Genomic DNA, 25,658 nt, shown 5'->3' on the forward strand with positions numbered 1-25,658 from the left:
GCAATTTGAAATTTAAAACAAGTGCAAAACCCACAAATTTAAACACCTTATATCTCTGTTATAAATACAGTTAGACGGTAGCAATTCTGCACAATTGTAGAGGTAAACGAGTACTGTAATTGTCTGTATTTCCGCAGTGATTCCACTAACAGGATAAGAGATACAGCAATTTGAAAAGGTAAACGAGCACTATAATTGTCTATATTTTCGCAGTGATTCCAATAACAGGATAAGAAATACAGCAATTTGAAATTTGAAACAAGTGCAAAACCCATAAACTTTAACACCTTAAATCTCCTTTATAAATACAGCTAGAAGGCAGCGATTCTGCACAATTGTAGAGGTAAACGAGTACTATAATTGTCTATATTTCCGCAGTGATTCCACTAACAACATAAGAGATACAGCAATTTGAAATTTGAAGCAAGTGCAAAACCCACAAACTTTAACACCTTATATCTCCGTTATAAATACAGCTAGAAGGCTGCAATAAATATTATTATTGTTGATAAATATAAACAGGAATAAAAAAAATTAATATGAATATGAAGAATTAGAAAAAACTGTAATTCTGGACGTTTTTCGGGACATATATTAATACGGGTCACGGGGCTTTTATCCGGGAACTAATGGTCACCCTAATTGTATGTCGATGATTTTCATTTGGAGATGATAAACAAATTTAGTACAATCAGAGTGAATATCGCGGGCCATAAAAATTATCGAAGGCGGGCCGCCACATGTTGTAGCTCGCGGGTTGGCCACTCTTAAGAGTATATAATACGATAAGAGCACATTCTATAGATATAAAACAAAAACACAAAGTTGTGTTTGTGCCTGTGTATGCGGTATATTCAAGTTGGTGTAGATTATAACGTCCTTGTTGGCTGGCCCCGGCCACACGTGACTAACTTACGTAACTCTACCGTTACAATGCCTCCTCTATCTCCTTGCTACATACATACTGACATTATCTTCCTTACTTATGGCCAAACAATTCAGCATGGTGGTCCTCGAAAACAAAACACAACTCTTTTCTCCTCTCTGTTTCTGAGGAGATTCGTCAGATAATATTAGAGAGAAGAGGCTCACTCTCTTATAATGCGCACCCAGCCTGCGCTAATCAGACTGCTATACCCAGAGAAGGGGAAGCAATATTTCTCTTTCGTCACATTCTCCTCTCACTCACACCCTGTAGAAGGCAAGGCCGAGTCTCTAGGACGTCTGTACTTATGCGCCCCACCACTTCACAACACTCGTCTTATGTCACTTAGGGAATACCCCTACCTTTTCTCAAAAGGCTCTCAACTCTCAATAAATATACTTCGAGTTATTTATTTAAATTATTTATTATTATTTAATTTTCACACATCGAATTTAGTAGAACTTTTTTGCCTAAATTTTGTATCATTTATCAACAATTAGTATAGGTTATCAAATGTGTAATTGGTATTTCATCTTGTAAATAATAATAATAATAATAATAATAATAATAATAATAATAATAATAATAATAATAATAATAAGGGAAGGGAGGGAAGGGATTAGCTATGCGGTTAGCGTACTGGACTCCCACGCGGAGGTCCCGGGTTCGAATCCAGCTGCTGACCCTTATATTTTCTCTTCCTAGGAGCTTCTTACAGCTCACTGTCCGGTGATGGACAGTGTTGTCTGTAACGAGAGAACACTGTCCGGAGGCCGGCAGTGCACTGGAAAAAGCTCCGGGCGCTAATGACCTCAGCTGTTGATGCGCCAAAAAAAAAGAAAGAAAGAAAAAAAATAATAATAATAGGCGCTCATAACCTCAGCTGTTGATGCGCCAAAAAAAAAAAAAAAAAAAAAAATAATAATAAATATACGGGAAGGGATTAGCTATGAGGTTAGCATACTGGACTCCCACGCGGAGGTCCCGGGTTCGAATCCAGCAGCTGACCCTTAGATTTTCTCTTCCTAGGAGCTTCTTACAGCTCACTGTCCGGTGATGGACAGTGTTGTCTGTAACGAGAGAACACTGTCCGGAGGCCGGCAGTGCACTGGAAAAAGCTCCGGGCGCTAATGACCTCAGCTGTTGATGCGCCAAAAAAAAAGAAAGAAAGAAAAAAAATAATAATAATAGGCGCTCATAACCTCAGCTGTTGATGCGCCAAAAAAAAAAAAAAAAAAAAAAAAAAAAAAAAAAAAAAAAATAATAATAATAATAAATATACGGGAAGGGATTAGCTATGAGGTTAGCATACTGGACTCCCACGCGGAGGTCCCGGGTTCGAATCCAGCAGCTGACCCTTAGATTTTCTCTTCCTAGGAGCTTCTTACAGCTCACTGTCCGGTGATGGACAGTGTTGTCTGTAACGAGAGAACACTGTCCGGAGGCCGGCAGTGCACTGGAAAAAGCTCCGGGCGCTAATGACCTCAGCTGTTGATGCGCCAAAAAAAAAGAAAGAAAAAAAAAATAATAATAATAATAGGCGCTAATAACCTCAGCTGTTGATGCGCCAAAAAAAAAATAAAAATAAAAAAAATAATAATAATAAATATACGGGAAGGGATTAGCTATGAGGTTAGCATACTGGACTCCCACGCGGAGGTCCCGGGTTCGAATCCAGCAGCTGACACTTAGATTTTCTCTTCCTAGGAGCTTCTTACAGCTCACTGTCCGGTGATGGACAGTGTTGTCTGTAACGAGAGAACACTGTCCGGAGGCCGGCAGTGCACTGGAAAAAGCTCCGGGCGCTAATGACCTCAGCTGTTGATGCGCCAAAAAAAAAGAAAGAAAGAAAAAAAATAATAATAATAGGCGCTCATAACCTCAGCTGTTGATGCGCCAAAAAAAAAAAAAAAAAAAAAAAATAATAATAATAAATATACGGGAAGGGATTAGCTATGAGGTTAGCATACTGGACTCCCACGCGGAGGTCCCGGGTTCGAATCCAGCAGCTGACCCTTAGATTTTCTCTTCCTAGGAGCTTCTTACAGCTCACTGTCCGGTGATGGACAGTGTTGTCTGTAACGAGAGAACACTGTCCGGAGGCCGGCAGTGCACTGGAAAAAGCTCCGGGCGCTAATGACCTCAGCTGTTGATGCGCCAAAAAAAAAAAAAAAAAAAAAAAAAAAAAAAAAAAAAAAAAAAACAATAATAATAATAATAATAATAATAATAATAAAAATAATAATAATAAGGGAAGGGAGGGAAGGGATTAGCTATGCGGTTAGCGTACTGGACTCCCACGCGGAGGTCCCGGGTTCGAATCCAGCTGCTGACCCTTAGATTTTCTCTTCCTAGGAGCTTCTTACAGCTCGCTGTCCGGTGATGGACAGTGTTGTCTGTAACGAGAGAACACTGTCCGGAGGCCGGCAGTGCACTGGAGAAAGCTCCGAGCGCTAATAACCTCAGCTGTTGATGCGCCAAAAAAAAAGAAAGAAAAAAAAAAAAATAATAATAATAATAGGCGCTAATAACCTCAGCTGTTGATGCGCCAAAAAAAAAATAAAAATAAAAAAAATAATAATAATAAATATACGGGAAGGGATTAGCTATGAGGTTAGCATACTGGACTCCCACGCGGAGGTCCCGGGTTCGAATCCAGCAGCTGACACTTAGATTTTCTCTTCCTAGGAGCTTCTTACAGCTCACTGTCCGGTGATGGACAGTGTTGTCTGTAACGAGAGAACACTGTCCGGAGGCCGGCAGTGCACTGGAAAAAGCTCCAGGCGCCAATAACCTTAGATGTTGACGCGCCTTAAATCATTAAATAAAAAAAAAAATTAAAAAAATAAATAAATATAAGTTTATGTAAATAATTATCGAACCAAGTTCAAATAAAAGTGATACAGCCGTTATTAACAAACTCAAAATTCTATTCTGAATGAAAAAGAAGATTTGGAATACTACGTTCAAAATTGTATTGGTAAAATCAATAATCATTAATTAATGGCGGAACTGTAACACTCTCTAAAGAGGTGTACTTTAGTCGCGAACTTAAATGAGTTGCAGTTCCATGAGAATGTCACTAAAATCAATATATGGGCGGGCGTACCTCGAGCAGCAAGCACTTAAAAGAAACAAAAAAATCGATGGATACATTTTGACAGAGTGGGGGACTCAAAATGGTTTCAATGTTCAAAACTATTGGTGGTCGGAATATACAGTGGAGCCTCCCATAAAGGACACTCTCACTAGCGACCACCTCCATTTACGGACAGTTTTTGGATTTTCCCGTTTTACCACTATACACTTTCTATATAAAAGACCTCTGCCGTCTAACGGTCATTCTACATAGCGACCGCGCGGACATTGATTTTGGGGAACGGATTAAATGTTTCACCTCCCACCAACGACCACCTTTTTATTAAAAGTTCGTTTGACGCGGTGATCAAAATAATTATCCCCACTCAAGTTTTTGTTTTTTTCTGGTTTTTCCTAAAGTTTCCTATATAAGCTCCATACATCTTGTACCATTTTAATCATTATTCAATATAACTTTTGGACGAACAATATTAATTTTTTCCGATATGTCTCTCAAACGAAAGTGGTTAACTCTAGAAGAGAAAATAACTGTGTTAGAAGATTTTGTAAAAACCAAATCGAGCCATCGTCAACTTGCCGAAAGGTTTGTTCTATTTTGCTAATAATAGATGATAGTATGATGATAATTTTACCATAAATTATTATTTTTCTTTTTTTTCTTTTCGGCGCATCGACTTCTTGGTCATTAGCGCCCACTTTCTTAGTTCTCCTTATTTCCTTATACTACTAGAGCTGGGATGACACATGTGCAGACCCATAGCTTCCAATCACAACACCTTGCTCAACAAGGTAGGGTGGAGCCTGGGTCTGCAAAATTGTTTCCACACATCCCCTCTTATTTCATCGACCTAGTCGACGAGAGGGAGTGTGGAATATAATTGTGACATCCCTTAAATCAACTAACTTTTATAATACATATCTAAATCTGAATTAATAATTTTAAATGTTTTCTATTATATTTATTGTAGGCAAAACCAAAAGTATTATAATTTCTAAGTGGCTTTACTGAATACTAAATCCGAGGAGGCTATTTACTCTACTAGTAGCTGGATGTGCAGTACTTTGAACTAATATTCCTGCACATCCTAAAATAAACTAGAACTAAATATAATTAACCTAATGGGGTTGAAATACTCGTATAAAATTTCTTTCAACCCCGGGATAAAAAACCTAACCTAAACATACATAACCATAAATTATTATTTTTATAAATAAATGTGATGATTATTATAAAAATTATTAATTATGTCAATAATAAGCAGTTTTTTGATCAATTTTTTGGATAATTAAGAAAAATTTGATGCATATCATATAGCTAAATAATTATGCAATTATGTACGTTTTTAAATCTATTAATAATTAACAATTTTTAAATAGATGTTTGGAAAAAAAACCCATATTTTTTCATTATGAAACTAGCCTACCTCCTTCTAACGGCCACCTCCAAACAGCGGCCACTTTGCTTTCCCCCGACCGTTATAGAGAGGTTCGACTGTATTTGCAGCCCGCAAGGCAGAGATGTATTGCGGTATTAGGCTAATTACCAGGATTTCAGAGATTTTATTTATAGAGTTAAGAAAGATGTTAGCAATCCTGTTCCAAAACCAAAGCCTTTGCCTTGTAATAATAGTCATTACTATTGAATACCCTATTCTGCACTCCTTATACTAATAATATCAGCAATTCTTAATAATAATTATTTTAGACATTTTAAAAACCAGCCCAGCAATAAGAGATAGAATAAAACTAAAAAGTCCAGAATATAAAATAAAGAAACAGAGAAACAAATGACAATGTACAATCACTTTTAATGACAAAACCGTTTCTACCAACTACCTTTGGACCTTGATCTGTAAACGGCACACCGTTAGGTACTGTTGTTATTGCAGTTGTTGTACTAGTAATAAGTAATTTAGATTCGTATTTCTTTCTTTTTTTTATTTAACCAATAACTTGCAGACTTCAATTTAAATTACTAAAAATATTTCACTATTTCCTAACAAAAAGGTTAACCCCGTGATAGATAACTAATCTGCGATTGAAAAACTGATCTATATCACAGTGGAATCAAGGAGAATATTATTCCTTGTTTGTTGGCGATTTTATATCCAAATGATCGATTATCTGTTAATTATAATTTTTCACAAGAAAAAAAAAGTGTTCTAATTAGTTTCATTAATAACTGGTACAGGTTAAATACACCATGCACTTTCTCAAGGCTACTCCTCAAACGTGTGTTTCCGGAAAAATAAATTTAATAACGTTGGTACATTTCCTGTTGCAGAAGTAAAAAAAAAAAATTATTACCCTCAATTAAAAAAAAAAAATAATCCTTTACTATTATTCAAAAACAATGCGTCAATAAAAAGTTATTTTATAATTAGCAGCATAATGCGGTATTTACAGCAATAAATACGCCTCTTTACTGAAAAAGCCTACGATAATCGTGGTAAGAGGTGTCAACTCCGTGGGCTGTAACATGTCATTTAATGTAATATGTAAATTAACGTGTACAATCATCTTGCACATTTATGGATAAAAAAAAAAAATAAAGCACATAGCACTGTTACAAAACTTGTAAATCTCAAATTCAAAATAAATTAGGTAACAATAAATGGGAGCGAACAGTTACATATGTAAAATAATAATAAATGCTAATTGTAAAAAGTAATTAGTAAAACTTCGAAATTAGGCCTGATATTACGGTCATAATCAAGGAAGAATTTAGGCAATCATATGCCACGATAGCCGAGCGGTTATAGGCTACTAGACGCGCAAAGCTAAGATGTATTGTTGGTTTAGTAGGTTCGATTCCCCCAGTCTAGGCCTTGGATCTTATTTAATGGTTAATATGAGAAATTTACAGTAAAGTAAGTTAGACGGTTTATAGGCTAGACCCGCAAAGCTAAGATGTATTGTTGGTTAGTGGGTTCGATTCCCTCGGTCTAGGTCTTGGATCTTATTTAATGGTTAATATGAGAAATTTACAGTAAAGTAAGTTAGGCGGTTGTAGGCTAGACCCGCAAAGCTAAGATGTATTGTTGGTTAGTGGATTCGGTTCCCGGTATTAGGCCTTGGATCTTATTTAATGGTTAATATGAGAAATTTACAGTAAAGTAAGTTGGGCGGTTGTATGCTAGACCCGTAAAGCTAAGATGTATTGTTGGTTAGTGGATTCGATTCCCGGTCTTAGGCCTTGGATCTTATTTAATGGTTAATATAAGAAATTTACAGTAAAGTAAGTTGGGCGGTTGTAGGCTATACCCGCAAAGCTAAGATGTATTGTTGGTTAGTGGGTTCGATTCCCTGGTCCAGGCCTTGGATCTTATTTAATGGTTAATATGAGAAATTTACAGTAAAGTAAGTTGGGCGGTTGTATGCTAGACCCGTAAAGCTAAGATGTATTGTTGGTTAGAGGATTCGATTCCCGGTCTTAGGCCTTGGATCTTATTTAATGGTTAATATAAGAAATTTACAGTAAAGTATGTTAGGCGGTTGTAGGCTATACCCGCAAAGCTAAGATGTATTGTTGGTTAGTGGGTTCGATTCCCTGGTCTAGGCCTTGGATCTTATTTAATGGTTAATATGAGAAATTTACAGTAAAGTAAGTTGGGCGGTTGTAGGCTATACCCGCAAAGCTAAGATGTATTGTTGGTTAGTGGATTCGGTTCCCGGTATTAGGCCTTGGATCTTATTTAATGGTTAATATGAGAAATTTACAGTAAAGTAAGTTGGGCGGTTGTAGGCTATACCCGTAAAGCTAAGATGTATTGTTGGTTAGTGGATTCGGTTCCCGGTATTAGGCCTTCGATCTTATTTAATGGTTAATATGAGAAATTTACAGTAAAGTATGTTAGGCGGTTGTAGGCTATACCCGCAAAGCTAAGATGTATTGTTGGTTAGTGGGTTCGATTCCCTGGTCTAGGCCTTGGATCTTATTTAATGGTTAATATGAGAAATTTACAGTAAAGTAAGTTGGGCGGTTGTAGGCTATAACCGCAAAGCTAAGATGTATTGTTGGTTAGTGGATTCGGTTCCCGGTATTAGGCCTTGGATCTTATTTAATGGTTAATATGAGAAATTTACAGTAAAGTAAGTTGGGCGGTTGTAGGCTAGACCCGTAAAGCTAAGATGTATTGTTGGTTAGTGGATTCGGTTCCCGGTATTAGGCCTTGGATCTTATTTAATGGTTAATATGAGAAATTTACAGTAAAGTAAGTTGGGCGGTTGTAGGCTAGACCCGTAAAGCTAAGATGTATTGTTGGTTAGTGGATTCGGTTCCCGGTATTAGGCCTTGGATCTTATTTAATGGTTAATATGAGAAATTTACAGTAAAGTAAGTTGGGCGGTTGTAGGCTAGACCCGTAAAGCTAAGATGTATTGTTGGTTAGTGGGTTCGATTCCCTCGGTCTAGGCCTTGGATCTTATTTAATGGTTAATATGAGAAATTTACAGTAAAGTAAGTTGGGCGGTTGTAGGCTATACCCGTAAAGCTAAGATGTATTGTTGGTTAGTGGATTCGGTTCCCGGTAGTAGGCCTTGGATCTTATTTAATGGTTAATATGAGAAATTTACAGTAAAGTATGTTAGGCGGTTGTAGGCTAGACCCGCAAAGCTAAGATGTATTGTTGGTTAGTGGATTCGGTTCCCGGTATTAGGCCTTGGATCTTATTTAATGGTTAATATGAGAAATTTACAGTAAAGTAAGTTGGGCGGTTGTAGGCTAGACCCGTAAAGCTAAGATGTATTGTTGGTTAGTGGATTCGGTTCCCGGTATTAGGCCTTGGATCTTATTTAATGGTTAATATGAGAAATTTACAGTAAAGTAAGTTGGGCGGTTGTAGGCTAGACCCGTAAAGCTAAGATGTATTGTTGGTTAGTGGGTTCGATTCCCTCGGTCTAGGCCTTGGATCTTATTTAATGGTTAATATGAGAAATTTACAGTAAAGTAAGTTGGGCGGTTGTAGGCTAGACCCGTAAAGCTAAGATGTATTGTTGGTTAGTGGATTCGGTTCCCGGTATTAGGCCTTGGATCTTATTTAATGGTTAATATGAGAAATTTACAGTAAAGTAAGTTGGGCGGTTGTAGGCTAGACCCGTAAAGCTAAGATGTATTGTTGGTTAGTGGGTTCGATTCCCTCGGTCTAGGTCTTGGATCTTATTTAATGGTTAATATAAGAAATTTACAGTAAAGTAAGTTGGGCGGTTGTAGGCTAGACCCGCAAAGCTAAGATGTATTGTTGGTTAGTGGGTTCGATTCCCTCGGTCTAGGTCTTGGATCTTATTTAATGGTTAATATGAGAAATTTACAGTAAAGTAAGTTGGGCGGTTGTAGGCTATACCCGCAAAGCTAAGAAGTATTGTTGGTTAGTGGGTTCGATTCCCCCTGGTCTAGAGCTTTGGGATATTATTTAAACTATGTTTCCTAGTCGTTTCCGTCCAAGACATCTAATTTAGTAGTTAGAAACGTAACGCCCTCAAGGAGAGGAAAAAATAGGCATTTTATACTTAGAGCAATCATCTTAGATGAACTAACTCGTTGAAAAAAATGTTAATGATGAAATTTAAAATGTTAAAACATCATCCAAAGAGAATTCTGAAGTAACGGATTTTCAAAATGGTAAAAGAATTCGACCAATTGCAGGTTTACATGCAATCACGAAAAATTGACTAGTTAGCAAAATATTATTAATGCAGTAATGTAGTAAAATACAGTTCTATAAATATTGACTTTCTAACACAGTGTAGCAGTTTTGGCGCAAATTTATTTTTAATTTTTTTTTTGTATTGCATTCGCGTTATAGTTTTATTGATGGGGTAATAATTTAACTATGTTAAAAAGAGAAACAATTCGTATGTAACAATATCTCATTTACTGAAATAATTGCCACTGAAAGGGAGTACAAAATAGTAGAAAAGGGGCGCTAATAGCCTCAACAGACGATGCACCAAGTAAATAAAGGAAATAATCGATCGAGAATGATCGATAGCGATTCAAAATAAAGGTCTACAAATAAAACACGAATTGTTATTTCCTCTTAATTGTAAGAGAAAGGTATTAAAAATGAGTTTTCACCGGAAACATAGTTTTGATAGTGTTTTCTCGTTCTAAGAAAACCTGACTATCACCAGGAACCATAAGTGGCTCCCAGGGGACATGGTGCTGGGGGTCTTCCCCATAACTTTTTTTAGAAGTTACTTTCATTTTCATCTCAGAGTCTCAGAAGTTATTAAATTTTCACTTAAGATAATGATAAAAAGAATTATCTGTTCTCAATCTAAAAGTGAGGTAATATATATTTGAAAATTTGGAAATCAGTAAATACTAGATAATAGAAACAATATCGTAAACTATTGTGAAATCTTTTAAGTATTTCTTAATCTTGGGCCACACACGGAAGCTATTTCATAATTTAAATAAGTTATTACATAGAAGAAAAATAAACTAGTTCATTTAAATTCGTTAAGTTTACATATGTTATCTACTACAAAACTGTTACATTGTTACATAGAAAATACATGTAAATGTAACAAACTGTAAATAAGAATTATCATAACGAAGGTCCAGTTCTATATACACTAGCAAACAAAGCGTACTTAAAAAACATGTATATTTCTCAATTGGCGCTGTCCTCCAGTATTCTATCTCAAGGCCGTCATCACACTCCCGGGTGGTGAACTATACCTCTTTCTCTACTGTAATGTAGTCTCCGCAATGGAAATTTGCAATAGTTGCAATTGATTGTAATAGGAATTTGACTCAAATTAAGTGATGCAACTTAATAGATAATTTCTTTTATTTTGAATCTAACATCTACTCCAGGGGTGCAAAACTGGCGACCACCAAGGTGATTTCTTTGTGGCCACACGATGTACAGAAATAAAATGAAAATAGACAAAGTTTTTATGAAGGAAATAGCGCTTAGATGGAGACCATATCGTACACACAATTCCCAGTTCCCGTTAACTACTGAAGACGAGTATACACTTGGGCCAAGGGCCTTTTCTGGAGGGCCTGTGGGCTTTTATAAACTATAATTGGAAAAAAATAGAGGAACTTGTACCGCGAGAATGCATGCAATGGTAGCTTGTACAGCAATAGATTTGCAACCATAGTTGAGAATAAAGACGCATCGCTGAGAGAGCTAAATACTATCCCAAAAAAATGAGTTTCGAAGATTGGCAAAAGCGCTGGCATAAGTCTATAACACGTTGTATTTAATGGGGATGTATTTTGAAAGTGATAACTGTAATACTGTATTACTGCTTCTTCCTCCAAAAAAGGCAGTAATTATGAAATACCCATGATTCTAGGATATGACGTGTTTCTTTATATACCCCTACAATATACGCGTTATATTTAAATATCTAAAATAAATAAATAATTATATTTAAAGCGATCAATGATTCATGAGAAACGTGACAGATGTTTATGTGGTGATTATATAAATGATTAATGAGAATAACAATAATAAGTATTCTCCCTATCATTGTCTTTCACTCAGGAATATGTGGTATTAGCTGTAGTGTAATTGTATTGTAAACAGCAGAAGGTGAACCTACTGGGAAATCCCAGTATTAGGCGCGTTCCAGTGGGTTTCAAATTGTTGCGGGAAATACAAACGCCATTATTAGATAAATTTACGCGTGTGTACGAACACAATGTTTTGTTATAGTTTGTGCGAAGATTATATTAATTAACTCTATAATATATCTCGGCATCTCATCCAACCAATCCACTAGGTGTACCACAGAATATTATCTTAACTTCAAGAACAACATCAACCTAATCATATATAAACAGAGCAAACAAACAACTAGAACAAGGACAATATCCAACATTTACTAAGACCTACATGAACACACCCTTAATCATAAACAACATGTGCCAACATTAAATATTATGTCTCATAATATAATAAAAAAAAATATTTCTTTCTATTAGGTACAAGTTTATATCACAAGGTAATAAAACTAATATTGAATTGTTCTTGTGTCTTAGATTTCAAAATTACAGTTACATTCTGGGTTCTTGTTTTATAAACCAGATTCTATTTGCTAAACTAAAATTTGAAGTATCAAAAGTGTTTCAAATTTTATAAATATATATTTATTTACATATAAATAAATAATATATTCTGACATAAATCTATAGGCAATTTCCCTCCTAAATTCTTACAACTACAAACAAATTTTTCAATAGATTTTCCAATATGAAAATTCAAATTTATAAAACTATTAAGAATCTATCGATAAAACGCTACTTTTAAAAGCATTAAGCAAAAGTTAGCTAAACGCAACTAAATTAGAATTCATGCAAATGCTATAAATAACCGCTCTCAACTTCCTAAAACGTAATATTGCTCATCAATGACGTAACGCTGACCTTTAAATGCACAAGAAAGTTGTGAATCAGAAATAGCCTATTTCAGTAATGAACCTAGTTTATTAGAACAGAATTAAAATGAGGTAACACTCCAGCTGGAAAAAATTTAAATATTTACGCGAGATCACACTGAAATCTAAAATTTGAATTTAAATAAATATGAATGCATTATAATATAATAACTTATGACCCAAATTTTTTGTAAAGAATGAACCCTTCCTAAGTCTAGGTTAAGTCTAGTTTGCCATGTGCATTGTTTCGACCCTGAAGAGCACTTTTTGCTTTGCTTCTAGAGCCTTCAAAACTAAAAATTGTAGTGGAAGAATGTAAATGAGAGGAGATAAGGTTAAATATGCAGGCGCCACGGTAGCCGAGCGGGTTAAGAGGCGAAACCAACAAAGCTAATATGTATTGGGGTACTGGGTTCGATTCCCCGGTCTAGGCCTTGAATTTTATTCAAGTTTGCTAGTCGCCTCCATCCACTCACCTAATTTAGGTAGTAGGACGTTAAGCCCGCCTGAAAAAGTAGGCAAATACTTTACTGGTAATTACTTATTCAAGGCAGGTCTGGCAGACAAATGCAGGTACTCCCACCCAGTCTAATCAAAAGAGAATAACAACAATTCGGAAATGAATGATGAAGAAATCATCACGGGCCTTTCCAATCTACGAATAGCTGTAATATTCCGCACACTTAGAAGACCTCATTGTCGCAATTTGTCAGCGGCCCACTTGTGACTCATAAAATATTTGGTGAAATCAATATTTTGACAAGGATGATGACGATGATGTGATGTCTTAGAGAGAAAAAAAAAAGAAAGAAAGATAGATATAGAATCATCATTTATCATCATTAATCTTCTACTCAAAAATATTTTTAAGTTTAACTCACACCCAGCTTATACAACTTGATAGATTAAATGAGATGACAACTAATACAAGTTAACTTACATTAGTTACAAATATGTATTTACCGAGCATGAATCATTGTAAAAATACATTAGAAGTTAGGCGCCACGTTAGCCGAGCGGTTAGAGGCGAGACCTGCGAAGCTAATATGTATTGTGGTACTGGGTTCGATTCCCGGTCTTAGGTCTTGGATTTTATTTAAAGGTTAATAAAAGAAGTTTACAGTAAAGTATGTTTGCTAGTCGCCTCCGACCACGACACCTAATTGGTAGTTGGACGTTAAGCCCCGCCTGAAAAAATAGGCGTTTACTTTACTTACTTTACTTTACATTAGAAGTTAGATCAGTTAGTCACCATAAGCGAGGAATGGTCGGTAGCTTTCTAACCAGAATTGGGAACTAATAATGCACTTTGCTTTAATGCAATATTTATATAACAAACAAATGCATATAATATGAACATCTCACCAACGTACATTTACTGCAACTATTTACTAGCTCTACTAAGTTCATTTATTCCAACTCAGAATTTTAACCGCATGTTTATCATTTAAAGTCTTTATTTATAAATGCTACATACTAAAAAAGAAAAAGTACAATAATCAAAATAAAATAATCACCTCTGAAGACATTAACCATGGCCATAGAACGTCGGTGGAGTCGAAAAACAAAAAATTCCCATTGAAATAAAGAGAATATACTCCAAAATAAAGAAATAAAAAATGAGCTACATGAAAGAAATAGTGCATTCCGCAACCACCAGCCGATTGTTCGAAGTAAATTCTGGGAGAGCTCACCTGGGCCAAACAAACATCCAAACAATCCGCCGGTAACTGGTCACGCGATTCTTGAACTCTAGACCTAGCCAAGTGGCCCATGTCCTACATATAATTACTCTATGTATATTTTGTTTTTCATAGTGCACGATAGGCTTAGACAGCTACCCACGAAGTGGCTCCAATAAGACAAGGTCCAACAGCCTCTGCGCAGACACTGACTGACAATGTTTTCAATAGCATTGCAATCGCTCAGAGACCATAGAAAACAATACACAAAATCAGACAAAATCCTGGGGACTTATTAAAAATAAGAGATTTCTTCTAAATCAACCGACGTCAAGAATCAGCACGACAACACCTTCTAGTTACACTGGCAGGAGGTACACGGATGGCTCCAAGATGGAGGAGGGTATGAAAGCGGGAGTGTACGGGGCGAAGCCGAAATGTAGCTTTTCGGTTTGCCTAGGAAAACTAGCTACAGTTTTTCAAACAGAGCTAGCTGCTATTAGGTTCTGCGCTACCGAGATTAATGGGCGAGGAATTATTAATTCTAAGGTCGTGATTTTCTTGGATAGTCCTACCAGGTCAACTCAAGGTTGGTTTGGGACAGTCTGGGTGCCCTGAAGGAAATAAGTGACCAAAATAAGGTCTTTCTAGTGTGGGTGACTGGTCATTCAGAATATAAGGGTAACGAAGTGGCAGATTTATTGGCCCGGGAAAGCTCTGCGGGACACTTCGTTGGCCCGGAGCTCTGTTTTGGGGTTTCGAAGTGTGTTAAGACTGCGGCCATAAATTTATGGGTGCAGAGTAGGTCTCAGGTGTGGTGGCTCGCCACCACTGAACAGAGACAGGCGAAGGAGTTCATTAGAGGCTATTCGCCGAGGCTGACTGCAGAATTAATCCGTCAAGGCCGCGTGGGGCTATAAGGATAATTGTAGGCTTTTTACATGGCCACTGCAGGCTCAGAAAACACATGCATCGCATGGGCCTGGCAGATGATAGCCAGCAAGAAGAGGAAACTGCACTGCACGTGTTATGTCAGTGTGAAGGGCTTGCCCTGGCTAAGGATGTTACTTCTCGGGGAGGAAAAACCAAGGCCTGCGACGCTTTACCCAAGAGTCGCTCTCCACAGAATTAAGAGTCTGATTAAAAGGACGGGTCTGGAGGGTGAGCTCTAAAGTCGGGGAGCCACAATAGATCCAAAGGGGTCGTAGTGGCGTAGGCCTTGAGGCCGCCCTAATTTAATCTATTTCTATTTCTACACTGGCAGGAAAATGCCGCAGGAAAGGAAGAATAGTACTGGGAATTAGATATGTAAATTCCGAGTTTAAGCTTCTAACAACTTTGCGAATTAGAAGACATCCATACTAGTAATCTCCTTAACAAAAACTTACAGTTTAAAAAGTTAAGTATAAGGGTTGATTAAACGCCAAAAGGTACACAAATCAGCAAGTACCCAACATTTCATTCAAGCTTAGTTGATATAATTTAAGTAATTTTGCTGCATTAACTTTTCCTTCACATTTTTTAGAATTTATTAGATGTCACAGACCCTTATGCTGGCCAGTTCGTTCATAATATTATTTGGTTATAATTATGATAAAATGCATTTATATCTTCGTTTTTAAATAGGTACTTTATTTTAATTCTATTCCAAATTATTCTTCTGATTTATCTTTAATATGCCCTTTGTTCTGAAGTTGTCACATCTTATACATGCATGTTAAAGTAGAAAAAGACAAAGTTAGAGTCGGCTACTGTTTAAATTTGAATCACGGAGGATTTAAAACAATATTTCAGACTTGAATTCGTCTTACCGAAATATTCGTGAGCACAAATAACACACATTTAATAACAAGTAGATTATTCAACAACAATTATTCATTTCTCAATTGTAATTTAATTTTACTTACAGTAAAATACTGGAATAATTAGCTATCCTAAAAGTATGCAATACTTATTTATTTTATATTACATAACATATATATAACATTGTGAGAAGAACAGCTACATTGAGAGTGTGATTGAAGAAAACTATATTATTTGCGATAAAGCCAGATAATTATTACCTATTATTATAAACGTTTGACTTCTACATAAAATAACAATTACTTTAATCGAAGAATAAACTTAAACAGACGATTTTTATTAAAAATAAAATAATCGAAATCATTGATGTACGTTGGTGTAAGCATTTTTTTAAAAAAGTTTTTAAATTTTGTAGCCTCGTATTTTTTTATATTTTTTATAACGTTTTCTTTTTAACCTGTAATTAATAGTTTGATTATTATAGATTAATAGATATTACAGTCAATCTACAGTGCTACTTGAACAAATTTTTTGTAGATGAAAATGGCCAGCATAAGGGTCTGTGACATCTAATAAATTCTAAAAAATGTGAAGGAAAAGTTAATGCAGCAAAATTACTTAAATTATATCAACTAAGCTTGAATGAAATGTTGGGTACTTGCTGATTTGTGTACCTTTTGGCGTTTAATCAACCCTTATACTTAACTTTTTAAACTGTAAGTTTTTGTTAAGGAGATTTTTGTACCTTTTGGATAGATTTTCATTTTTGTCTATTTTGCTAAGTTACATATCTGCTTTACTGTTTTTTTTAAATTTGGAATAAGCAATTCTATCATTATAACCTGATAAGGTGTTAAGTAGGAACCGTAACTACCACTGGAGAGATCTTTTTAAAGAATGATTATAGTTGCGGTCTCCAAACCATCCTCAATAACAATTTTTTTGAGAAAGCCTTTTTATATAAAATAGGAAGGTATTTGTACGTAAAAAGCAAATTTAAACTGCGATTTCAGACCTTCCTTTTAAGAGGAGTAAGAAAAATAAACGGGCGATTACAGTACTTCTTCCTAAAAGGCAAAGAGGCAAAGATTTTGAATCGAACGACAATTCATTAATGTATAAATAGTTTCACTCATTGATAATTTTAACGATTTCAGTACTTCCTCTTAGTAGGTGTAAGAGCATGATGGCACTTCACAGCCATGTAGAGGAGCTTTAATCACTTCTTCGTGCTAAATTTTATCAAAATCGGACAAAGCGTTATAGAAATATTGGTAATAATAGTTTTAGAAACGGCCTTACTTGGGTGGGGCAAACTCCCCTCCATATAAGGCGTAGCGACGAGACTTTTAAAGTGTAAATCTGTACAAAATTTCGATTCGAATGACACTTCATTCATGAAAATCAGTTCACTTGTCGATAATTTGAAACGATTGCTATACTTCCCCTTAACTAGTGTAAGAGCAGATCGCCGCTTTAATGTTACGTAGGGGAGCCCTAACTCTATCATCCTACCAAATTTTATCAAAATCGGGCTAAGATTTACAGAGTAATTAGTAATAATAATTTTTAAGGAGGCCTTACATAAAGGGGGCTAACTCCTCTCTAATTCGGTGTACAGCGTCGAGACCCCCAAAAGGCACATCTACATAAAATTCCGAATCGAATGTCACCTCATTCATGAAAATCGGTTCTCGCGTTTAGGCGCTACGTAGTTTACAAAAAAGGTAACAACAACAACAACAACAACAACAAGAAGAACAACAACAATTTCTGAAAATGCCGTTTTTGCTCATTTTCGGCAACTTTTTTCTCGAAATCTATTAGGTCTGGGGGGTTGCAAAAAAATTACAGTTATAAAGGAGGGTTTGCCCTATATTTTAAAGAAAATTTGGGAATTTTATCTTTTATAGGAAAAGAGAAAAAAATTGTCAAAGTTGGGTGTTTTTTAACGTTACGCTTTTTCGTGCACTTTTTGACGATCAATCCTTATACAACTGTCCTACCGGACAGTTTTAATACAAGAACATTTCTTCTATAATCCGATGGTCTTAAAACATATGCTCGTATTACCTTATACTTTTTGAACTCTATTTCAAAAAACAATTACAGTACGTCCGCTTTCTAGCTGTTCTAGAACAGTGCAAAGATTAGAGAAAATGAAAACCAGTAATGGCGGATATTTGATGTAAAACATATTAATAAATCAATTCGGGTAACCAAAGGGTAAAGTTGAAAATTCACTAAGTATTAAAATTTTATGAAAGCTGAAATAATCATGAAGCGGCCATTAAACAAACAAAAATAACAAAAAGATGAATTTCACAAAGTTTGAATGGAAAGATAAAAATAAAATAAAAAGCTCCTATCTGAAAGCTCTACATTCCCAAGTCCCCTTTTGTACTAGAACAAAAGGTAAGACCACAAAACGTTGCACAAGCAAAATATCAAATTGTATAGAAAAGTGAAAATGCATTAAATTGATGATGTTAGTGTAAAAATGTGCAATACTATTCAAATGGTACATATAGAAGAGGAAGGGAGAAGTGCATTCGTTCTCTCCCTCTCTCTCTCTCTCTCTTGCATATCTCTATGCACAATGCAGTTTTGCAGCTAAACAGAACAACACCATTCTTCTTGTCCCATTTTATCAGTGTAAAGCCGTTTGTTTATAAACTTATTTTTGTATTATGCAGTCAAGAATTATGTTCCGAGTTTACAACTACCACCAGAAAACAATGCACAAACTGATCATTAACAATAAAACCAACACACAAACTCAACTGCAGATATGATAGAATGAAATTGTCGAACACCCCCTCTCACTACTCCAGCCACAATATCACAACGTTATTCTCCATTTGATTTATCTAGATAAAACTAATTCAACAAAACATAGCTATACATCTGTATATACATATCTAAATATATAAATAGACGTATATCGCTGTTATTTTACTGTTGCTAGTACCAGTATTTATTAACAATGGTGAAGAGATACCAACTTTTCCAACTATAAAGTTCTATCCAAATAAATGTGCGAATGAACAACGATTGATAAGGTCGTTTGCTTTTGAAATTTGATTATATTTTGTTATTAATGCCTTTTATGCATTTTAATTCATCCAAAAGCGTAATAGTGTTTATTAACTTCCCTCACAATGTGTAAAAAAAAAAAAGAGCAAGTCGATAGAGTAAGATAGCTATTAAGAACAAATTGTATGGAAGGGGATTAGCTGTGCGGTTAGCGTATTTGATTACCACGCGGAAGTTCCGGGTTCGAATCCAGCTGCTGGCCCCATAGATTTTCTCTTTCTAAGAGGTTTCTTACATCTCACAGTTTTTTTTGTCTGTAAAATGAGGGAACACTGCCCGGAGGCCGGCAGTGCACTGAAAAAAAAAAAAACTCCGGGCGCCAATAACCTCAGATGTTTGACGCGCCTTAAATCCTTAAAACAAAACAAAAAGGAATTGTGAAACATATTTTTCAGTAAAAAATGGAGGAAATAGAAATGGCTTAGGAAATTTTAATTTAATTAAATTCTAGCTAATGAGAAACTGACTTGAATTTCTTCGAACAATAAAGAATAATTGTAGTACAAAAACTCACGATAAAATTATGACAAAAGTTCAAAACAATATAAAAAAAATCTAAATCTAAATTAGGGCGGGAAAGGAAGTGGTGGTAGGAAGTTGGCGGGAGAACAGCTTTATAACGGTAAGTTGGTCGACCTTGTTGTCGATTGCTCATCGAGTAAGACTCGCTCTGGTCCTACAAACCAGCTGAGAGCTAAATCTCTTACTTCTATGTATTAACACTTGAATATTATATTTACTTTTTTTTTTAAATGTATGGAATCAATAAGTTTTTGTGTCTTAAAAGATATTAATTCAGGGAAATTGTTATCACATTTTTACAGCGTCATGCAAGCAAGATAAAGTACAATTTCAACGGAAAATACTCACACCACATTCTCTTGGTGTTATTCTCTCAATAGCCCGCCCCCAAATTTAAAAACATATTAATACAAAATGGGAAATTGGTGACGTAAGTTAAGTCGAAATATCTACTTATTCAAATAACAAAACTTAATCTTAATTCAATTCGAAATTTTTTCGCTGTGACGTAGGAGAGCTGCTTTCTAGGGACTGCCGATACATCACCTCTCCGCCGATATAGTCTTCTTCTTATGAAGGCTTAGCGCATGCGCTCTCATTCCAGCTTCTTCTTGGCATGTAACAGTACACAATTTAAAGGCAGTGGCTATTAGCCAAAACCACTGAGATTTATGACGTTGAAGGATCAGTTTTTGTGCGAAAATTTAGGCTATTGTAAAGTTTCCATTTGGTTAACCTACAACCAAATAATTTTGCACTCATCAACTATTAGTGCTGGAGTCGCGTATGTTGTATAAGGGGGTTTTCGTCAGTGTATATCAATTGGGTATTTGGAGGGTCATCAAGATCTTAGAAGTGGCTAATCCACTTCTTCCTATAGTGTTCTTCTTTGTCTTCCTTTTGGTACTAATTCTTCCACTTTAGTAAATCAATCCATACTTTCTTAACCCCATAGCTTCTAGGTTTTGCCTGCATGGACACCATGTACTTAGAAAAAGTGGCTGTCCACTTCCCCCTGCAGTGTGTACTTCTTTGTCTTCCTTTTGGTCTAATTCACCCTATTTATTAAGCTAATCGAACCTTTCTTAATCCAATGGCCTCTAGATTTTCCCTGCATGGACACCATGTTCTTAGAAAAAGTGGCTAGTCTTCTTCCCTCTAGAGTGTTTTTCTAGGTCTTCCTTTTGGTACTAATTCTTCCACTACAGTAAGCTAGACCTTTCTTACTTAACCCCATGGCCTCTAGGTATAGCCTCTTTAATGAACCTCGGCCTTGTCTCCTTGTTTCCAAGCTTTCTGAGGTTCATATTAGCAACAGTTTTCTCACTTTTACAATAAAATGAACTTTTTTACGCCGGCATCTGTTTACAATTTAACAACATTGTATTTATTACAAAAAAAAAAACAAAAAAAAATGTGATTCCGGAATCACAAAACTTTCTATGCAGGTGTTGCAACATTGCATTTCTAAAAATAGAATTATTAAATGCTGTTAGAGATTATTTCAATAAGGATAAGAATTTTGGTTATATAATTTAAAATAGCAGCTTGAGCAAAGTACAAGTATATCACAAGGTCTTGACGACCAGAATGTGCCAGAGTCACAAAGTAATAAAAAATAACAGTGTAACATAATAACACTAATAAAGCAAACAGCCAATGGAATGTAAGATAAGTAAAGAAAACAGATCATAGCCGTGTCAACAAATTATTATATACCCCAATGGTACAATGAGATATTTCCTATTTTATGTACTCGTTGTAAACAAATACCCGCTGCAATTCTATAAAAAAAGTGTTTGTAAACAAAGATTTATGTGATGTGACTGTTAAAGTTTGTCACAAACAATGCTACATTATTATTTTTAGGAATATTACAAATTACAGGTCTCATTTTTTTTTTTTTTTTGTAATAAATACAATTTTGTTAAATTGTAAACAGATGTCGGCGTAAAAAAGTTCATTATATTGTAAAAGAGAGAAAACTGTTGCTAATATGAACCTCAGAAAGCTTGGAAACAAGGAGACAAGGCCGAGGTTCATTAAAGAGGCTATACCTAGAGGCCATGGGGTTAAGTAAGAAAGGTCTAGCTTACTGTAGTGGAAGAATTAGTACCAAAAGGAAGACCTAGATGAACACTATAGAGGGAAGTGGACTAGTCACTTCTAAGATATAGGTGACCATGCAGACAAGACCTAGAGGCCTTGGGGTTAAGAAAGTATGGATTGGCTTAATAAAGAGGGAGAATTAGCACCAAAAGGAAAACCTAGGAGAACGCTATAGAGGGAAGAAGACTAGCCACTTTTTCTAAGAACATGGTGTCCATGCAGGCAAAACCTAGAAGCCATTGGATTAAGAAAGGTTCGATTAGCTTAATAAATAGGGAGAATTAGACTAAAAGGAAGACAAAGAAGTACACACTGTAGGGGGAAGTGGACAGCCACTTTTTCTAAAAACTTCGTGTCCATGCAGGCAAAACCTAGAAGCCATGGGATTAAGAAAGGTTGGATTAGCTTAATAAAAGCACCAAAAGGAAGACCTAGAAAAACACTATAGAGGGAAGAAGACTAGCCACTTTTTCTAAGAACATGGTGTACATGCAGGGGAAAATCTAGAAGCCATTGGATTAAGAAAGGTTCGATTAGCTTAATAAATAGGGAGAATTAGACCAAAAGGAAGACAAAGAAGTACACACTGTAGGGGGAAGTGGACAGCCACTTTTTCTAAGAACATGGTGTCCATGCATGCAAAACCTAGAAGCTATGGGGTTAAGAAAGTATGGATTGATTTACTAAAGTGGAAGAATTAGTACCAAAAGGAAGACAAAGAAGAACACTATAGGAAGAAGTGGATTAGCCACTTCTAAGATCTTGATGACCCTCCAAATACCCAATTGATATACACTGACGAAAACCCCCTTATACAACATACGCGACTCCAGCACTAATAGTTGATGAGTGCAAAATTATTTGGTTGTAGGTTAACCAAATGGAAACTTTACAATAGCCTAAATTTTCGCACAAAAACTGATCCTTCAACGTCATAAATCTCAGTGGTTTTGGCTAATAGCCACTGCCTTTAAATTGTGTACTGTTACATGCCAAGAAGAAGCTGGAATGAGAGCGCATGCGCTAAGCCTTCATAAGAAGAAGACTATATCGGCGGAGAGGTGATGTATCGGCAGTCCCTAGAAAGCAGCTCTCCTACGTCACAGCGAAAAAATTTCGAATTGAATTAAGATTAAGTTTTGTTATTTGAATAAGCAGATATTTGCTAGATTTTAAAAGACCTACGCATTATAATCATAATATTTGTAGAAAACCAACTTACCAATACGTATAATGGTCACATTCAAATTCCCACTTATTTGTATACAGACAGAAGGTTTTCATTTTGTTTACATCACATCAACTACTTTGTTTACCTTTAATCTTAAAATATTACTTCAAGACACACTTTCTTTTATCTGTTTTTAAATAAATATAGACTGGCCTTTGTTTATAATCTTTTGTTATTTGTGCTTGAATTAGTGTGCGACTATTTAAACAATATGCAAACTAGATTGATATATTGGTCCCAAAAGGGTGGGCACAATACAATGGATACATTAATTAGATTTTGTATTAAATTGGCCTCAAAATAAGAATGAATGAATATCTGAACATGGCCACAGAACAAAAATAATAATAACAATAAAAGGTAGGTTTTATTTAGGTAGGCTGAAATATCTCCTTAGTTAATAATTTAAATTTACTGTTAAAATTATGATAATTAGCTATATTGAAGCTATAAAGCGAAATTTATGTTATTTATTAGTCAGTTACCACATAAACACAAGGTTGATATTAATTAATATCTAATTGGCTAATGGTATCAAAACAACATGGTTATTGTTTTAAGGAATTCCCAAAATTAAAAATGTTAATAATAAATAATGAATATAACGATCTGTAACAAGATCACCACTATCCAGTGATGGGCAGTGCACCCTGACGTTGAAGCGCCTTAAATATGAAAAAACAAAAATAGATAATGAAATTCAGAACGTGTATTGGTTGCAATAAATAACTCATTTTCCCTAACATGAAATTAATCCTAGGGTAATAGGAAAATCCAAATAGTAAATCAAATTTAAGGGAATTTTCCCTCCAAGATATTATTGAACTGAGAAATTGGTAGCACAGCTAGTAATTATGCATAACATTTTAAAATCGCAATTGTTAGTAGATGCTTTAAAAAAAAAAAAATCATACTTTTACTAAAATCTTAGAATAGAATTATTCAATATTTAAGTAACTACGAATTGTTAAAAATTTACCTTAAATATAAGTAAAATTTAAAAAAAATGTTCTCTTACAGTTATTGTAGTTCAAAAGTAAATGCAATTCTCACCTGTAACAAACAAATATTAATTAATTATTACATATTTATTTTTAAATTCAGTTGATTAGTTAAAGGGTGACAAATAGAACTGGGACAAATAGAGGAAAATATGAGGTAAAATCTTAACTACACACGTAGTAGCAAAAAAAGTCGTGTGAGTGTGCTTATTAGATGTTAAAAATTAAATTAGAAATAAAATCATGGTCAACTGAGCCGAAAATTACCGACTAAACCCGATCGCAATCGGCTAGTCAGAGAGAAGAGAGAGAAGTGTTATTAAAAAGCACGACTAAGGCACGTTGGGTTACAGATCTGGAATTCCTGGAATCGCTATTCTCTAACCCATCGTGCCTTGATGCCATAGATTTAGACTGACTTTACTGCCCTATAGCGAGTTTATCCTCTGTATCTCAGGAACGGATAATCGTAGGAACCCCAAATTTGATATTTCGTTCAAGTGCCACAACAGGAAGCGACTATAAATTTTTAGTCAAAATAGGCCCACCGAAAGTACCACTTTACTGAATAGATTTTTCACTTTTTTAACTTTTCCTCAAAAACCGCTTTTCCGATTTTCTTCAAACTTGGTATAATTATAGCCCACAAATAGTTCTATAACTTTTATAGGAAACATTTTTCTGTAATACTACGTTAAAAGATACTTTTGGGGGAGGGGGGTGGTAAGTCAGTCCGGTAGAATGCCAGTTTGCTGTAATATATGGACTTACTTCCGGTTAAACATTAATTAGGATTAAATGTGAACCAAAATTCTATATTTGAAGAAAACCGGAAACCGAAAACCAAGTTTACTTATAAGTTACTATGATTTATTTTAAACTTAGTATACTTAAAGCGCAAGAACTTTATGGCTACACAGTCGAAAAATCATTTAATGCACAGTTTTTATTCTTTTTCTTTCTCAACATTAAATAAAATGGACCAATAAGCCAAAAAAAAAAGATGTATTAAAAGTGAAAAACATTAAAAATCTGAACTCACAAACCTTTATTAACATATACAGCTCCTACCGATTTAATGTTGGGTCTCTAACAAATAAATTTGTTTAATTTAAGGTGCCTCAACATCTGAGGTTATTGGCGCCCAGAGGTTTTTTCCAGGTGCACTACTAATCTCCGGACTGTGTTCTCTCGTTACAGGCAACACTGTCCATTACCGGACAGTGAGCTGTAAGAAGCTCCTATGAAGAAAAAATCTAATGGTCAGCAGTTGTATTCTGCCTAATCTAAAATAGTCACTGAGCTAATGTCTTCCGTCTTAAACATTGCAAGTTATTTTATTTTTAAACATCTTACTTAACAATCTCAATTTTCCAATAATCTAACAACACAAGACTGCTCGTAAATAATGATAACCTAATTACAACCTATTTCCGGAAAAAGTTTAGAACAAACGAACAAATAAAACAGCCAACTGGATAATAATACAACCTACCCAGATATCAGGTTATAATACTTTTCAACAATAATATTCGATCATCAAAAACACAGCCATCTGTATATACAATACCAAATTTTAATAAGATTCAAAGCAGTAATAAGGAAAATAATAATTTCAGCATTTTTTTTTATCATTTCCTTTTAAAACTGAACATTGCAACATCTTATGTTTTTCACAAATACGTACAATAATATTTTTAATTGTAATCTCTTATCTGTGGATTTCATTTTGATAAGAAAACTAGAACTGTTAAAAACATTTAAAAAACAGTTATATTTCTGTTACCAAAGCA

At 35.1% G+C, this 25,658-nt stretch overlaps 1 protein-coding gene and 1 long non-coding RNA gene across 3 annotated transcripts in view; both read right to left on the reverse strand.

The window, feature by feature from the left end:
* The window catches only part of Hr39 (Nuclear hormone receptor FTZ-F1 beta), a 141,112-nt gene that overhangs the window by 40,414 nt on the left and 75,040 nt on the right, over nt 1-25,658 (reverse strand). The window lies entirely within an intron of this gene.
* LOC141452967 (uncharacterized) lies at nt 382-16,644 on the reverse strand. Its single transcript, XR_012457708.1, has 2 exons — nt 2,128-16,644; nt 382-2,060 (listed from the first exon to the last, which is right to left on the reverse strand). It is a non-coding gene; the product is annotated as an uncharacterized lncRNA (long non-coding RNA).

This window comes from Rhodnius prolixus, unplaced genomic scaffold (genome assembly GCF_049639745.1).
Source record: "Rhodnius prolixus isolate KJV_2025 unplaced genomic scaffold, Rpr scaffold_3, whole genome shotgun sequence".
Taxonomy (NCBI): domain Eukaryota; kingdom Metazoa; phylum Arthropoda; class Insecta; order Hemiptera; family Reduviidae; genus Rhodnius; species Rhodnius prolixus.